At 42.4% G+C, this 17,300-nt stretch overlaps 1 protein-coding gene across 1 annotated transcript in view; it reads right to left on the reverse strand.

Annotated features, from left to right (window-relative positions):
- vac14 (vac14 homolog (S. cerevisiae)) overlaps positions 1–17,300 on the reverse strand; it is a 454,421-nt gene that overhangs the window by 298,723 nt on the left and 138,398 nt on the right. The window lies entirely within an intron of this gene.

Raw genomic sequence — 17,300 nt, forward strand, 5'->3', positions numbered from 1 at the left:
ACGTTTGGATGAAAAAAGGCACAGGACACCAACCCCAAAATCTCATCCTAACTGTGAAGCATCGTGAAAAAAGCATCATAGTTTGGGGCTGCTTTGCTGCCTCAGGGCTTGGGCAGCTTGTAATCGCTGAGGGAACAATGAATTCAAAATTGTTCAAGACATTTTGCAGGAGACTGTCAGGGTAGCAGTCCGTCACCTGAAGCTTGATAAAAGTCGAATAATGCAACAAGACAATGATCCGAAAGACAACAGTAAATCAATAGAATGGTTTAAAAAGAGGAACATTCGTGTTTTGGAATGGCCAAGTCAAAGTCCTGACCTCAATCCTATAGAAATGTTGTGTAAGGACCTGAGACAAGCAGTTCATGCAAGGAAGCCCACCAACATCCCAGAGTTGAAACAGTTTCGTAGGGAAGAATGGCCTAAAATTCCTCCAAGCGGATGTGCTGGACTGATTACTGGAAAAGTTTGGTTGCAATTATTGCTGTACAAGAGGGTCACACTAGTTACTGAAAGCAAAGGTTCACATACTTGTTCCAAAAAATGCATGTAATTTCGGATCATTTTCTCAATAAATAAATGAACAAGTATAAAGTTTTTATGGTATTTATTTAATTGGGTTCCCCTTTATCTAGTTTTAGGACTTAAGTGCAGATTTGATCACATTTTAGGTCATATTTATGCAGAAATAGAGAAAATTTTATAGGGTTCACAAACTTTCTGGCACTACTGTAAGTATTACAGATGTACAAGGGAATCACGGCTAAGAAGTGGTCGCACCAAGTACAAATCGATTGAACCAACGTAGATTTATAAAGCAATATATGGATATTCAGAGTTCTGGATTGACTGTTTTCACACTCCTTTGTTCTCCTTCTTCCTTTGAAAACAATGCACATGGGAGGTGTATTTTGATATGCCAGGTTGCGAAGTGAGCAAAGAATAGATCTATGCTATTTGTTCAGTGTTAATGTTTTTGAGAGGGGTGAAACAGAGGTGGGAGGGGAGGATACTTGAAAAGTAATAGAACCAGAAATCCTAGCAGTTTTCTCCTTTTACTTAAGCACATAAGTCACCAAATGTTTTGGACTATGACCTCATACACCAAACATCAACACGAAAAATGTTTGGTATCAAGACACCAAATATTTTGCAGGCCAAAATGACAACAGGCTTATAAAACAAGCTGATGGCACAGCTGCTAAATTTGTCATTGACAGAAAGATATTCAGGAAATTAAGTCGTGTAAAGGCACAAAGAGGATATAAAGGCATAGAGGAAGATTGTAAATAAGCAAATTGAGAATAATGTTGGGAAAATTATAATAGTGTATTATCTATGTGGGAAGTGACTGCAGTGCTGTGATACAGGTGGAATTGGGTATCTAAAGGATTAGCATACATGTGCAGCAAGTAATTGGGAAAACCAACAGAACATTATTGTTTATTGCTTAGAAAAGTGAGTAAAATAGAGGGAAGTTAAGCATCAGTTATAAACTCTGCTGGTATGAGAATCTTTCCTCTGACTTCAAAGGCAAACTGACACCACCCTTCCTCACACATAGGGTGGGCCAGGACAAGCTAACAACTTTCCCCACCCCTGGGAAGCACTGCACCTACTCTTCCCTCAGAGCATGCTGATAAAAATATCTATTACTCTTCTTCCATCCATTTGTGTGGATCTCGGCCTTCTCCCACCTACTGAGCATCAGTCTACTTTACTTTTCACCAAAATCAAAGTTCAAAAGTTCAAACTTCAAAGGCAATTTATTATCAAAGTACATATACAACCCTGAGATTCATTTTTTTGTGGGCATATACAGCAAGTCCAAGAAACACAACAGAAACAATAAAAGACTACACCGAACACGATAAACAAACAACTAATGTGCAAAAGACAGCAATTCGTGCAAATACAACGGAGAGAAAAAAAGTAATAAATAAACAAACAATATTGAGAACATGAGATGAAGAGTCCTTGAAAGTGAACCCATAGGCTTGTGGGAACAGTTCAGTGATGGGGTGAGTAAAGTTGAGTGAAGGCATCTCCTTTGATTTAAGAGCCTGATGGTTGAGGGGTAATAACTGTTCCTGAATCTGGGGGTATGAGTCCTGAGGCTCCTGGATCTACTTCCTCATGGCTAGAGCGGGAAGAGCACATGTCCTGGGTGGTGGGAGCCTTGATGATGGATGCTGCTTTCCTGTGGCAATGCTCTGTGTAGATATGCTCAATTGTGGGAGGGCTTTACCCATGATGGACTGGGCTGTATCCACTACTTTATACAGATTTTCCTTACAAGGGGATTGGTGTTTCTATTCCAGGCCGCAATGCAAACAGTCAATATACTATCACAAATCCATAGAAATTTGTCAGAGTTGAAGTCATGCTGAATCTTCGCAAATTTTTAAGGAGTAAAGATGCTCTCATGCTTTCTTCGTAACTGCACTTACACACAGAGCCCAGGACAGATCCTCTGAAGTGATAACACTGAGGAATTTCAAGTTGCTGACCCTCCACCTCAGATCCCCTGATAACGACTGGCTCACGGACCTCCAGTTTCCTCCTTGATTAATGTGCAGATATTGTTCTGTGCTTGATATTAAATTGAATCAATAAAACTGAATTGTCATTACAGTATAGATCCACTGTAAAGAAACACCAGGTCTAGGGAACATAAAATATGAAGAATAATTTACATCAAATTTTCAAAAGCTAGCTTGGTTCAATCGAATAGTGCTCTCACGGGGTGGAAAATACTTTAAAACCTTATGCTAGAGCAAAGGAATAAACATTTCAACCAAATCCATCTGTGATCCCGAGGCAGAACTAACCAGCAATTCCTGACACTTTTGCCGCTATAACACAACATCACAATTTATAATATTTATATTCAGGTGGACTAAATTTAACTCTGGAAGAAGCAAACCATAATCTTTGAATACCAACTAAAATGCTCTCCAGAACTGCACACCACTGCATATTGTATGGATGGAGCCAAATCTAAATACTTCCACAATAGTTCCATTTCTCATGATTATCCAAAGATCACGCAATTTATTAAGCTCTCTCTTAAAAATTCTCATGCTAAGATTTCAGCTCATTGTCTCTGGGATATTAGACCACTACCATTCTGCCAGAATAATCTCACTTGATCTTCAAAGCATTTCACTGCAGTGCAGCTATATTGGAGGTCTGCTCTTTGGATAACAAAGATCTCTCCTTTCCCCAGCCCTTTTTCCCAGATTTAGATTCATTTATTCAGTTACATGTATCTGGAAACTTACAGTGAAATGCATTAACGACCAACACATCCAAGGAACTGTTGAGGAAAGTTGCAAGTGTCACCATACATTCCATTAACAATATAGCATGCCTACAGACCAACACAAAGCACAACAGGGAAAAAAAAACAGTAGAACAAGACCCTTCCCTCACTCCTGTCCACACACCCACACAGACAGTTCTCCAACCCAAGGACAGGTCTCCAGGCTTCAGCCATCAATCTTCGACTTCCAAAATTCCAATCGGCTTTGATCTTCAGCATTGATCAGAAGACTAGCCGATGATGTTCCAGGTCTTGAACTCTGGTCTCTCCAATTTGTGTACCTAGGGGTTCACTGCCCCTCATGTCCACTGTTCACATGAACATCCAAACCTAGTGGGCCACCAGTGCTTGTCCCTGTTGGTCTTCGACAACAGCGCTTGCCAGCCTGACATGCACAGATGTCCTTCTTCACACATCGATGTGGCTGGCCTTCGAGTGTGCAGTGGAGGCCTAGATCCCGATGTGACGTCGAACTCTTAACCTAACCCCTAACTCCCTTTTTGTCCCCACAACCACCCCTATGAACTTTAAAAAAAACACAACAGAATCTGGGGCAAGACCTCGTTGGAGACCACAGCTTGGCACTATCTTGACTGGAACTTTGAGTTTATTTTGAGGTCCAGATATCACAGATAAAGTTTGAATTTAGTGCCTGTACCCATTGCCCTTCAACTGAATGGCAGGTTAGGTCATTTCCTCCCCTGAAAGACTTTGCTAAGTGGCATGGACAGTTTTGGTGCTGTTGCTTTTGCTAAAGACTAGCATTATTTTAAGTTTATTGATAAAGATTATGAATTGAATTTAAATTTCACAATGCCTTATGGAGTAGAACCCGGGTCTCTGGACTGTGTATCCAGGCTTTTGACTAATCACAGGACAATTTACAATGACCAATTAAACAAATAAACAGTATGTCTCTAGACTGTGGGAGGAAACTGGACCAGCCGATGGAAACCCATGTGGTCACAGGGAGAATGGACAAACTCCTTACAGACACCACTGGAATTGAACTCCAATGCCCTGAGCTGTAGAAGCATCACACTAATGGCTAGCCTACTGTGGTATCCCATGATGGTTTAAGTTTCAAGTTTAGAAAATATAATGCTCCGTAGTTACACATTACTGTCCTGATTGACTGCCAATACTTACCCAGGGGCATGGATAAAAAGGTTACAGATGCCCAAGCGACTTCCAAAACAAAATAAACAGTTACGGTGACTGTAGAGCAGAATAATAGAAACATATATGCTGCCTGACTTGCTGAGTTCCTTGAGCATTTTGTCTGGATTATCTGAGCATCTGCAGAATCTTGTTACAGTGACTGTCCCTTGAAACACTTCCTTAACTGCAAGCTAAATAATCTGCTCACCTTTATCATCAAATGTAAACCAGGAGGGCAACTAAAGAGTAATTTAACAACTATTGCATCACCCAGCCGTCAGCATCGTTGTAGCGACACTGATGTGGGTCCCCTTAATGCTAGTTAGGAAAATCATACAAACAGTTAGGAACTTCATTTGCAAGTTTCATAAAACAGCATTGTCAGGATTACCATGCAACTCCACACCAAACTTCACATTGTCCACTTGTGCATTCCAAGCTTTAGCAAATATCAGGACTTAATCCATCAGACAATAGACAATAGGTGCAGGAGTAGGACATTCGGCCCTTCGAGCCAGCACCGCCATTCACTGTGATCATGGCTGATCATCCACAATCAGTATCCAGTTCCTGCCTTATCCCCATAACCTTTGATTCCGCTATCTTTAAGAGCTCTATCCATCTCTTTCTTGAAAGCATCCAGAGATTTGGCTTCCACAGCCTTCTGGGGCAGAGCATTCCATATATCCACCACTCTCTGGGTGAAAAAGTTTTTCCTCAACTCCGTTCTAAATGGCCTACCCCTAATTCAGGTGTGACCTCAGAAGCCAGTACCTTAAATGACACTTCACAATACAAGTACTATACACCCAGCTACTGAATAAATGGATATTGCAACAACTGGAGGGAGTCAGGGAGCAGAGTGCAGCAGGGAGTCGGAGTACCCACACAGGCTGCTGAGGAACAATGTCAGTAGGTGGCAGATTCCTTGTGTTCGGCCATTGCGACCAGCCAGTGTACAGTTACATATTCTTCACAGGTCATATAAGGCTGCATTAGAGGTTGCAGGAAGGTAGCTGTTATACATTGTAACTTCAAAACATTAAATTAATTCAAAGGAAGATACAGGAGTCCGAAATGTGAGTCAACTTCCAGCTTACATCAAATGAACTGCATGCTTATCCTGTGATATCCATGTGGATTCCAGCCATACACCGTGAGTTGATGCAAGTGTCCACCCATTATATTTGGGAATCTAAATACAATGACTCTGAGCCAATGTTAACAAGCAGCCCAATCTGCAGTGGCAATTACTTAACTTTTACATTTAGGTTTTCATTGTTTTTACTTGATTAAGAGCACTCAGTAATTTAACTGCTTTTGTTTTAAATCATATCAACATTGAATGCATCACTTGTTTAACTAATGTTACTTAACATTTGGGACATTAAGAAGGATTCACAATTAAGTTGCAAATAGGACCAGTGAAGTCCTCGGCCAGCTTGGCAAGTTGATAAAGAATGCATGTGCTTTAAGTCTTCTGTGAGTTTGGGTTCACTGGCTCACATCTTCAACCACATCTCTGACCCTCACCACCCCAGACTCACTTATCCCTCTAACTGCCGCCATCCGCAGTCCTTTCAGTGCCACCTCAGCCTATCAAGGACGTCCAAAATCCTTACTATAGAATGGATTGAAAAGGATCCCAATCAGAGTGCTGGCTGTGATTGTAACACAGCTATTTACAGTCAGGTTTTAAATTCAAAGTGCATACAATACAGGACAGGCTACAGAGGAATAGCTCTTCGAATGTTCACTTTATGAAACCTCACTGCTACGAAAGACCTACATTAGTTATCTGTTTTCGCTAACAGGTGTTTTCACTGTTACGAAAAAAGGCAGCGTGCGAAAAAAATCAGCGTGCGATAAAAGGCGGCGCGCGCCTCGAGCAGCTGCTCTCCCCCGGATTCGGAACTGCATTCTAGCCGGCATTGCTTAAACACGTGCCTGTGAGCAGCCGTTTGCAAGATGAGTTCTAAGGTATCGGAAAAGCCTAAAGGAGCTACTAAGGGCGTTACACTTAGCGTAAAACTAGACATAATTACAGGTTTCTCCCGCCATCCGAAGGTAGAGCGTTCCTATGAAATGGTTCGTAAGCCAGAATGTCATAAAACTAAGAAGCAATTACCATTTATATATATGGGAAAATTTTGTGAGCATTCGCAGACCCAAAAATAACCTACCAAATCATGCCAAATAACACATAAAACCCAAAATAACTGTAACATATAGTAAAAGCAGGAATGCTATGATAAATACACAGCCTATATAAAGTAGAAATACTTTTCCACAATCATTGCCTGCGCTGTTCTGCGTAGCGAAAATCTCACACAAGCGCCGTCAGCAAAAACACAGTGCAAGCGCTCTCCAGTAACCTTTAAGCTACGAAGCTGCTAAATCATACCAAATAACACGTAAAAATACACAACCCATATAAAGTAGAAATAATGCATGTACAGTGTAGTATCGCTTACGGGAATCGGGCAGACAGCACAGAGCACACAGATATTGGTGTGTTAGGCTGAGTCGTTGGAGATTGGGGTGGTGCAGTGGCCCCCACACTCCAGGCAGCAAATCGATACCAATCCGCGAAGTATGCAGGGGTCCAGCGGTAGCCGGAATGCACCCATCAAATCTTTAAGGAAAAAGCCGAAATAAACATGCTAATTAATTAGGTGCTGCCCAGCACGTAATTGTCGGCCCAGATCAGACGCGACGCAATCAGCAATCGTCTCTGATCTGGGCCGACATTTACATGCCAGGCGGCACCTAATTAATTAGCATGTTTATTTCGGCTTTTTTCTTAAAGATGTGCTGTGTGCCTCCCGGTTACCGCTGCATTTTCTGCGAACTGGTATCTGTCCGGGGCCTGGGGGTTGGGGTGGTGGGACACTGGGGTGTCATCTCATCGTCATCTATTTCCATTTGGGCAGGCAGGTCATCTTCTTCTATCTCTGCCTGCCTCGATGTCGAAGGTCGGGTTCATCGTCTGCTGTGGCTGATGTGGAAAGCTTGCTTGACTGCTTAGCCTCGTGCATTTTTAGATCATACAGTTCTTTGTAAGGACTCAAACCATCTTGCAAATATGCCCTAAACCGACGTACCCTTTCAAAATTAAAGTCGTACTTTATCATTACTGATTCGGTTTCGATTGTTATCCTTTCCTCTTCCAATTGCATCAGCTCTTCATCTATCACTTCTTGGTCATGGGATGCCAAAACCTCTTCAACATCATCTTCGTCAACTTCCACAAGCCAAACTCACTTTGTCCTTACTTCGTTCACCACAATCGAAACGCTTAATTATGTCTAGTTTTACGCTAAGTGTAACACCCTTACGAGTTCTTTTACTCTTTTCCGATACCTTAGAACTCATCTTGCTAATGGCTGCTCACAGGCACGTGTTTAAGCAATGCCGGCAAGAATGCCGTTCCGAATCCGGGGGTGAGCGGCTGCTCGGGGCGCACGCTGCTTTTTTTTTCATGCACTGCCTTTTATCGCGCGCTGCTTTTTTTCGTAACAGTGAAAACACCTATTAGCAAAAACAGGGAACTAATGTCGGTCTTTCGTAACAGTGAGGTTTCGTAAAGCGAACGTTCAAAAAGCGGGGGACACCTGTAAGTATTTTGATCGTGGTGAACGAAGTAAGGATAAAGTGAGTTTGGCTTGTGGAAGCTGACAAAGATGATGTTGAAGAGGTTTTGGCATCCCATGACCAAGAACTGATAGATGAAGAGCTGATGCAATTGGAAGAGGAAAGAATAACAATCGTAACCGAATGCAGTAGCGAACTGATAGAAAGTGAAGTTGTCCAGGAACTGAACGTGAAGCAACTGAGTGAGATTTTCGCTGCAATGATAAAGTATGATTTTAATTTTGAAAGGGTACGTCGGTTTAGGGCATATTTGCAAGATGGTTTGAGTACTTACAAAGAACTGTATGATAGAAAAATGCACAAGGCTCAGCAGTCAAGCATACTGTCGTTTTTCAAGCCTTCCACATCAGCCACAGCAGACGACCAACCTCGACCTTCCACATCGAGGCAGGCAGATACAGGAGAAGATGAGCTACCTGCCCTTATGGAAACAGACGACGATGAGATGACACTCTAGTGTCCCACCACCCCAACCCCCGGGCCCCGGACAGATACTGATTCGTGGAGAATGCAGCGGTAGCCAGGAGGCACACAGCACATCTTTAAGAAAAAAGCCAAAATAAACAAGCTAATTAATTAGGTACCGCCCGGCACGTAATTGTCGGCCCAGATCAGGGGCGATTGCCGATTGCGTCGCCTCTGATCTGGGCCTACATTTACGTGCCGGGCGGCACCTAATTAATTAGCTTATTTATTTCGGCTTTTTTCTTAGAGATGTGCTGTGTGCCTCCCGGCTACCACTGCACCATTGCATTCTTCACGGATCGGTATCGGTCAGCGGCCCAGAGGGTGGGGACCACTGCACCACCCCAACCTCCGACGACTCAGCCTAACACACTATCATCAGTGTGATTGGCGCTGATTTCCCGATTCTGGTAAGTGATACTACACTGCACATACATTATTTCTACTTTATATAGGCTGTGTATTTTTACGTGTTATTTGGTATGATTTAGCAGCTTCAAGCTTAAAGGTTACTGGAGAGTGCTTGCACCGTGCTTTTGCCGACAGTGCTTACGGGAGATTTTCTGCCGAGAGCGCTTGCGTGAGATTTTCGCTACGGAGTACAGTGCAGGCAAAGATTGTGGAGAAGTATTTCTACTTCATATAGGGTGCGTATTTATCATATCATTCCTGCTTTTACTATATGTTACTGTTATTTTAGGTTTTAAGTGTTATTTTTGGGGTCTGCGAACGCTCACAAATTTTTGCCATATAAATAAATGGTAATTGCTTCTTCGCTTTACGACATTCCGACTTACGAACTATTTCATGGGAACGCTCTACCTTCGGATGGCGGAGGAAACCTGTAGTAGAAAATAACAAGCGAATAAAGGCTGAATAAAGCCTTGAAACACATGCGTGATTTAAAAACTTCAACAAACTGTCCAAACACTAGATATACGGTTAGAGGTAAGAGTATTCTTTGCTCACTGTCAGGGGAGGCAATGGGCCAGGTTTCCATTGGATGCTTCAAGTACCCACCCATTTTAGGCTAAGCATAAATACAGGCAATGACCAGGAGACACAAGAGACCAGAGTCTGAAGAAACAATCTGATGGAGGAACTCAGCGGGTCAAGCAGCACCTCTGGAGAAGGGCAAGGAATTGTTGATACGTTGGGTCAAAACCTCGAACCACACCTGACATAGAGTTTCAATCTGAAACATGACAACCCTTCCCCCCTCAGGCAATGACCAACTGGCCCAATCAACCTGCTATATCCTGATGTGGTACAATCTTTATACAGCATTACTTTCAACAGATCAATGCCATCCAAAGCCAATGACATCTGATCTCTGGTGATAAATTCAAGGCTCTGTATCGTGACGGCAACCATCCTTAGCCAGGATGCAGGTGATTGTGCAATTTCCCTATCAATCACAATTGAATGTCTCATTTACATGTGGAAAATGGACAAGTTGCATGATGAAACTGTCCTCAAGCAATTGCATTCTGTTGTGTTAAGATTTCAGCTGAAATTTCATTTCAAGATACTTTTAACCTAGAGGCAGTATTGCAAGTGGTAACACATTCAAGAAGCTGATGAAGAAAGCACTTAGCACACTGACCTTGAGTATAAGAGTTGAGATCTCTGTAGAAGACAATGGTAAGGACATATTTAGAGTACGGTGTGCAGTTTTGATCATTCTCCTACCTACAGTATCTCTTGGCTCTTCTGACTAAACTGGAGAGGACGTAAAAAAAGATTCACGAGAATATTACCTGTACCGGAGGTCTTGGGTTACAAGAAGAAGCTGGGTTGGCTGGGACTCTTCTTTAGTACGTAGGTGGCTGAGGGGTATTTTATAGAGATGCGCAAGTTTATATGGGTGTTGGGAACGTGAAAAGCCAAAGTCTTCTCTCCAGGGTACATGGAGACCAAAACTAGAGGACGTGGGCTGAAAGTGGGATTGGAAAGATTTAAAAAGAACCTAAGGGGCAACTTTCCCACAGAGAGGGTGGTGAATATATGGAATTAGCTGCCAGAGGAAGTGTTAGAGGTTGGGACAACATAGAACATAGAATAGTACAGCACAGTACAGGCCCTTCGGCCCACAATGTTGTGCCGACCCTTAAACCCTGCCCCCCATATAACCCCCGACCTTAAATTCCTCCATATACCTGTCTAGAAGTCTCTTAAATTTCACTAGTGTATCTGCCTCCACCACTGACTCAGGCAGTGCATTCCACGCACCAGCCACTCTCTGAGTAAAAAATCTTCCTCTAATATCCCCCTTACCTTAAAGCCATGTCCTCTTGTATTGAGCAGTGGTGCCCTGGGGAAGAGGCGCTGGCTGTCCACTCTATCTATTCCTCTTAATATCTTGTATACCTTTATCATGTCTCCTCTCATCCTCCTTCTCTCCAGAGAGTAAAGCCCTAGCTCCCTTAATTTTTGATCATAATGCATACTCTCTAAACCAGGCAACATCCTGGTCAATCTCCTCTGTACCTTTTCCAATGCTTCCACATCCTTCCTATAGTGAGGTGACCAGAACTGAACACAGTACTCCAAGTGTGGCCTAACCAGAGTTTTATAGAACTGCATCATTACCCCGCGGCTCTTAAACTCTATCCCTCGACTTATGAAAGCTAACACTCCATAAGCTTTCTTAATTACCCTATCTACCTGTGAGGCAACTTTCAGGGATCTGTGGACACGTACCCTCAGATTCCTCTGCTCTTCCACACTACCAAGTATCCTGCCATTTACTTTGTACTCTACCTTAGAGTTTGTCCTTCCAAAGTGTACCACCTCACACTCCTCCGGGTTGAACTCCATCTGCCACTTCTCAGCCCACTTCTGCATCCTATCAATGTCTCTCTGCAATTTTCGACAATCCTCACACCATCCACAACACCACCAACCTTTGTGTCATCTGCAAACTTGTCAACCCACCTTTCTAACCCCACATCCAGGTCGTTAATAAAAATCACGAAAAGTAGAAGTTCCAAAACCCATCCTTGTGGGACACCACTAGTCACAACCCTCCAATCCGAATGTACTCCCTCCATCATGACCCTCTGCTTTCTGCAGGCAAGCCAATTCTGAATTCACCTGGCCAAACTTCCCTGGATCCCATGCCTTCTGACTTTCTGAAAAAGCCTACCGTGTGGAACCATGTCAAATGCCTTACTAAAATCCATGTAGATCACATCCACTGCACTACCCTCATCTATATGCCTGGTCACCTCCTCAAAGAATTCTATCAGGCTTGTTAGACACGACCTGCCCTTCACAAAGCCATGCTGACTGTCCCTGATCAGACCATGAATCTCTAAATGCCCATAGATCCTATCTCTAAGAATCTTTTCCAACAGTTTTCCCACCACAGACGTAAAGCTCACTGGTCTGTAATTACCTGGACTATCCCTACTACCTCTTTTGAACAAGGGGACAACATTCACCTCCCTCCAAACCTCCAGTACCATTTTTATGGACAACGAGGACATAAAGATCCTGGCCAGAGGCTCAGCAATCTCTTCCCTCGCCTGGTGGAGCAGCCTGGGGAATATTCCGTCAGGCCCCGGGGACTTAACTGTCCTAATGTATTTTAACAACTCCAACACCTCCTCTCCCTTAATATCAACATGCTCCAGAACATCAACCTCACTCATATTGTCCTCACTGTCATCAAATTCCCTCTCATTGGTGAATACTGAAGAGAAGTATTCATTGAGGACCTTGCTCACTTCCACAGCCTCCAGGCACATCTTCCCACCTTTATCTCTAATTGGTCCTATCTTCACTCCTATCATCCTTTTGTTCTTCACATAATTGAAGAATGCCTTGGGGTTTTCCTTTACCCAGATTACCAAGGCCTTCTCATGCCCCCTTCTTGCTCTCCTCAGCCCCTTCTTAAGCTCCTTTCTTGCTACCCTATATTCCTCAATAGACCCATCTGATCCTTGCTTCCTAAACCTCATGTATGCTGCCTTCTTCCACCTGACTAGATTCTCCACCTCATTTGTCACCCATGGTTCCTTCACCCTACCATTCTTCATCTTCCTCACCAGGACAACTTGTAAATGGAATTTGGAGAGGAATATGGATCAAACACAGGCAAATGGAACAAGCTCAATTAGGCAACTTTGTCATCAATGACAAGGGGCTGAAGAGCCTGTTTTCCATGCTGTATAGATCTATGACTCTGAAACCACCATAGTAGCTGTTGCGCAATTTAACGGTGTATTTAAAAAAAAAAGTTGACATGGGAAAAATATTCCCACACTCTTGAATACTCTGTTGGAATCCCTGAATTAAGTCAGCCTTGGTCAATTGCTGGAACTGATAGCGCAAATGTCCTGACCCTGGCTTTTTCCTGTAAAGCAAAAGTTTTTCCTCCTTTGGATTCAGTCCAGCTTCTTTTTTAAGGCCTATAGTAAAACAATAGCTGAAGGATTTCTGAAGCAAAATTTAGTCAAGTCAAAATGTTAATCTGTTCAAATTTTTTAATCCTGGCCTGGCCCTGTCTAAGAAACCACAAATAGAATCTATTCCCTAGATCATTTACATGACCTTCCAATCTATGCTTCCTCAATTTCCTGATCCTTTCTCAATAACAAACAATGTAAGCTTAAGATCTTTCAGAAGGCTTCCTTCTCATCTTTCTGCACAGTCACTACCTGAAGGATTAATTACCTGGTGAAAGATTATCAACCTGAAATTTTAACTGTTCCTCTTTGCCTGAACTGAACATCTCTCACATTTTCTATTATGATTGTTGTTAACCAGATAAGATCAAACACGTTTTAAACACTTTACCTGTTACTATAATGCTTATAGCTACATCACATTCTCAAGGTACTGCTCACAAACTTTCAACATTTCATAAACTATAACCTCAGGTTCCTCCCTTTGAATCTTTGGAGTCTTAAAGGAATAAATTTACATGACACATTCATGTAGGGTGTGGTAACGCCAGTCACCACACTGTATTAAACTAGATTGAAGGGCAATTGGATCGAAGAACCTACACCCCCATTGCTCGGAGATTTTAACAGATAACTACTGGTAACTTCAGTTACATGAATGAGTTTAGTACTGGGGTGATTTCAGAAATCATCCTCACTATTGTTATCTCTACAAACATCTCCAACACAATGAGAAAGCTACTGTTATTCCTTGCAAGGTGAAATGATAACTCAGTACACTGGCAGATCACAGGTGAAGCCTTTCCTCTTCACTTGGTTTCACCTATCACCAGCCAACTTGTACTTCTACCCCTGCCACCACCTTCTTATTCTGGCTCCTTCCAGTCCTGATGAAGGGGCCTGGCCCAAATGCCAACTCCTTATTCCCCTCCATAGATGCTGTCTGACCTGCTGAGTTCCTCCAGCAGTTTGTGTGTTAATCTCATCATTGTTTGAGGAACCTTGCTGTTCTGAAGAATGTTTGCCAGAGCTTTGAAACATGTAGAGCCTCGAACTGTAGTACTCTATAGAAACAGAGTCACACTCTCCCCGATGCAATTCTCATTAGCAGAAAAGCAGCAGTGGAGAAAAGTGAGAAGCATGGATAAACCACCATCCAATTCCAAAACAACCCCTTTCTGAATGAAGATCAGGTTAGATGGTGACTAAATGCATGAAGTTAATATAGCAGATTGCTCATGGGTATTTCCACATACACTGAAATGACACATTTATTTATGGGTCATCCCATGCCCACACTTTGGAAAGTCTAATCACCTAACTGTACTTCTATTCCCCGAGTATAGGCAGAGACTGAAGTGAGGACCAAGAGGTATGGACAAGGGAAGCACAGGAACACTTACAGGACTGCTTTGAATCGGTGGACTGGACTGTATCCAAGGATTCATCTTCAAGTCTGAACAAATACACTACAGGTCTCACTGACTGACTTCATTAAAATCTGTGTGGACGAAAACATACTATACATACCCAAATCAAAAGCCATGGATGAACCATGAGGTTCATAGTCTGCTGAGGGCTAGATTATGGCATTCAAATCTGGTGACCCAGGACTACACGGCAGCCAGTTACAAGTGAAAGAGGGCTAGCGCAAGAGCAAAGGAACAATTCCAAACGAGGTTACAGGCAGAATCAGGTGCACATCAACTCTGACAGGGTTTGCAGGCCATTGCTTCCTACAAAATGAAACCTAACATCATGAATGGCGGTAATACTTTACTCTCCGATGAACTCAAAGCCTTTTATGCATGCTTTGAACGGGTGAATAAAACTACAGCGACAAGGATCCCTGTAGCACCTGCTGATTCTGTGATCTCTGACTTAGAGGCTGACATCAGATCATCTTTCGAGAGAGTGAACCCTTGCAAGGCAACAGGCCCTAATGGGGTAGTTGGAAGCGATTTAAAAACTTGAGCCAGCCAACTGGCGGATGTGTTTAAAGACACTCTCATTGCTACTGTCAGAAGTTCCCACCTGTTTCAAAAGGGCAACAATCATTCCAGTTCCCAAGAAGAGCAGGGTGAGCTGCCTTAACAATTATCGTCCAGTAGCACTCACATCTACAGTGATGAAGTGCTTTGAGAGTTTGATTATTGCTAGAATCAACTCCCGTCTCAGCAACAACCTGGACCCACTGCATTTTACTTATAGATTGGTCTATAGTAGATGCAATCTCATTGGCTCTTCATACGGCCTTGGATCACCTGGACAATACTAATACAGGCCGACCTTCACTAATCTGACTACCTGTAATCCAGTTCCTTCGATAATCCAGCACTGATTACGCTTAATGTCATCCTTCTGTAATTCGGCATTTTCACTAATCTGGCACTCGTCAGGTCCAAATGGTGCTGGATTAGTGAAGGTTAGCTATTGCTTAATGTGATCCTTCTGTCATTCGGCACTCCTCAGGTCCCAATGGTGCCGGATTAGTGAAGGTCGACCTGTACTTATATCAGGCAGTTGTTTATCAACTACAGCTTAGTGTTTAATGCAATCATTCCTACAGGTCTGATGAAAAAGCTCCAAAACCCAGGTTTCTGTACCTCCTTCTGCGACTGGATCCTCAACTTGTGGATGGGAGGCCTGACCTCTAACTCCTCAACATCCGTCAGCATTAACCATAATCTGACCTCTGTCAAAGGCAATAGTGGCTACACAGGCGATTGCACATGCTGTAACATAGAGTAACAAAATCTGCTGGAGAACCCTGTGTCTAGCAGCATCTGTGGGAAGAAAAGAATTTTCAACATTTCTGGTCGAACCCCTGCATAGGGTCCTGAAACATCAATAAAACCTTTACTCCCAGACAGTGCTCAGCCCACTGAGTTCCTCCAGCAGATTGTCTGCTGCTCTAGTAAATCAGTCAACCCAAGTGGATTACTGAGACACCAGCTTCAGTGTGTCATATGTCACTGACTCCTGAAGAGAGATCAAAGCTTCACCCTCAACGAGACAACAATTCCAACTTATGCCAGCTGAACTCTAACCATTCCTGCTGATAGAATCAAAGACCTGCCCTTTAAGACTATCAGTGCCACCATTTAATGTGGAAATTTGGACATGACTTGAGAAATTGCATCAGTTTTTAATCATGCTTTAGAAAGTCTCAAGAAACATAATGGTACGTACACTGCCATGTTTACCAACTGAAGTATGCTGGAGTCAAACCTGTTTACACACACTTTATCTTGAGAACATCAGTATTTCATGACAGGCCATTTTAGAAGTTGGCTTTAAAACAAACACAAGCAAAAGCTAACTCTACTTCACAGCATTACAGTCCTCTACAAACTCTCAAAAATGCATTGCCCTACTTAAATTTACTGTCCACTTCAGCCTGCAGGTTACCAGCCTTATGGAATGCTGCCTTCATGTAAACCATTAAATGTTGAATACAAGTCAAGAATTGTGCTTACAGATGTATTGATCTCAATATTAAATTCAGCACAATAGACATAAATTGGCTCTTTAATATGTCGATGTGGTAAGGTGAATGTTAACAGTGATATAAACACAGAAAAGGCTTTTGCAGAAATCATTGTTTGATTATTCAGTCACAACAGATCACTGGTGTTCAGACACAGCATTAAGTGAATTACTGGAGAAAGATGTCAATGCTGGAAGATAAATGCAGCTGTTATAAAGCACCCATGAAATAAAAGGCTAGAAACAGATAATTTTATCTAATGAAGTGAAGGTTTATGTACACTTCAGCTGATGCATCCTAACGTATTTACTATGACTCCTTACAGCAATAAAATCATGATGAATTGTCTCCATGATTTGCAACCTCAGCAGGAGGATGCATTATAAAGATTCGGAGAGGCTTCAAGTAACCAAACTCAGACAAGTCCCTTCATTTCCGAGGCATTGCTCTGGTACAAGAACAACTTCTTCATAAATGAATCAGAATCAGGTTTATTAACAGACATCTGCTGTTTTACGGGAGCAGCACAGAGCAATACATAAAATATACTGTACATTACAATAAGAAATATGAAATACAGTGGATTTCAGTTAATTGGGACACATCTGGACCAGTACATTTTGGCCCAATTAACCAGCTGCCCCAATTAACTGAAGTTTCATGAAAACAGTTAAAAAGGTATTAAAAAAAAGACAAATACTGTTTAAATGAGTAACAAATTATGCATTTAAATGAATTACAGAACAAATTAGAACACTACCAATGCTACTACAGTATTATAAAACTGTGCATT

Source organism: Mobula hypostoma, chromosome 14 (assembly GCF_963921235.1).
Source record: "Mobula hypostoma chromosome 14, sMobHyp1.1, whole genome shotgun sequence".
Lineage (NCBI taxonomy): Eukaryota > Metazoa > Chordata > Chondrichthyes > Myliobatiformes > Myliobatidae > Mobula > Mobula hypostoma.